Here is a 1,589-nt window from a genome sequence, read left to right on the forward strand (position 1 = left end):
TGCTCAGTCAAGTCTCCCAGTTAACATTTAGACAACACGCAGTTTGGGCTGAGAGCATTGTTGATGGAAGCTAAAGAGGGAGAGCCAAACGTAGTCGTATCTCAAAACCAGGGTTAAAAATCAGCCTCTTGGCTGAGAGAAAAAAGGGGAGCCTCAAATCACAAGTTCAGAATATTTAGGACCCCTGTCCTTCTGGATCCACACTTCCTTCAGGGTCTTCATCATTATAAGTGTTCTCAGCCTTCTGCCACACTTGCATGATGTTATCTTCTGATAGAGAACAAATCAGCCAAGGTTCATTGGGATTCCAGAAGTCAGATATCTTGGCAGTGTGACCACCATGAATAAACAACTCTGGTGGTCCATCTTCAGCATCTTCTGGGGATTGTTCCTCTCCGGTTTTCCTTAAGTCCCAGACATTCAGTCTACGATCAGTACCACTGGAAGCCAAAATAGTTTCATTGTGAGGCGACCACTGAAGCTGCAATATTTCATCCTTATGTGATTCAAAGGAATGCAACTTGAGTTTCACATTTCTCAGATCCCACAAAGTAAGTCATGTCAGCTGATCCTGTGGCAAGAATTCACTATAAGGATCGAAAGAAAGGCAGTTCCCTTCAGCAGTGTGAGCATCAACTGAGTAGCTTGGTTTAGAAGTATTGTTTGAATGCGTATCCCCCAACAGAGACTCATGAAGTAGATGCCAAGAAGCATCCTCAACTACTGCAGTATGTCCAGTAAAGATGGTTTTGGCATCCCCCACTTTTCCTTCCTTTGGAGCAGCACCGATGCCCCACAGGCAGATGGTATGATGGTGTGAAGCACTAGCAAGTGCCCTCTGAGATTTGGGTTCTACAAATGTTCATAGCCTTCCTTCTGATGTCCACGGAGATGTCCAGAAGGGTCTGGTACAGAAGGGTGTTTTGTGTAGTCAAACACAAGAACATCTGGATGGAGTCTTGGTTGCAATGATGCAGGGGTTCTGGGGCATGTAACGGCCTGATTTACTTCTCCGTCATGGTTAATCTTGATTTCTATTTCAATCTTGTCACTTCCAGAGCCCAAACCTCCAATTCTCCTTTCTCACTGTCGTAGTGTGAGGCATCATACTGAGCATCATCATTAGGGAGCAGCACACTGGCTACCATAAGGTGGTTTTGTGCATCCAACGTATGTGTGCCCAAGACAAGTCAATGAATGCTGAAATCTTTCTTCTGGTCTGGTTACATCTGGAAGCCACTGTGCAGTTAGGCTGGGCCACCCCAGAGCATCGGTCATCCATCACCAAATCGTAAAGAAAAGGGGTGTTCTTTTTCCATATCTTGTACTCCTCGTTAATCACGTGTTCTTCCATGGCGCCATCAAAGGCTGCTTCCTTGGCCATGGTGGGCAGTCAGATTGGAGAGCCGGGAAGGAGCTCAGAGTACAGCTTTGCAGGAGGGGCGGGGAGGCTGTGGGCGCTGGCTGCGCATGCATGCGGCCTCTAGTGTTTCCTGCGGCCCCACCATTTTCTCTCTACTTGAGAACTACAAGGTAACTTGCTGAACCAGAATTTGTGGGATGTTTCAGGACGCAGTGGCCCTTGAGGA

The 1,589-nt window shown here is 47.1% G+C and overlaps 1 protein-coding gene and 1 pseudogene across 1 annotated transcript in view; one reads left to right on the top strand and one right to left on the bottom strand.

Annotated features, from left to right (window-relative positions):
• Positions 1-1,589, top strand: part of LOC123522126 (zinc finger protein 239-like) — a 56,137-nt gene that overhangs the window by 47,684 nt on the left and 6,864 nt on the right. The gene's annotated exons all lie outside the window — the stretch shown is intronic.
• On the bottom strand, positions 175-1,428 carry LOC101656956 (annotated as a pseudogene).

The sequence above is a fragment of the Echinops telfairi genome, unplaced genomic scaffold, assembly GCF_000313985.2.
Source record: "Echinops telfairi isolate 266 unplaced genomic scaffold, ASM31398v2 ScPeMD7_2565;HRSCAF=3150, whole genome shotgun sequence".
Taxonomy (NCBI): domain Eukaryota; kingdom Metazoa; phylum Chordata; class Mammalia; order Afrosoricida; family Tenrecidae; genus Echinops; species Echinops telfairi.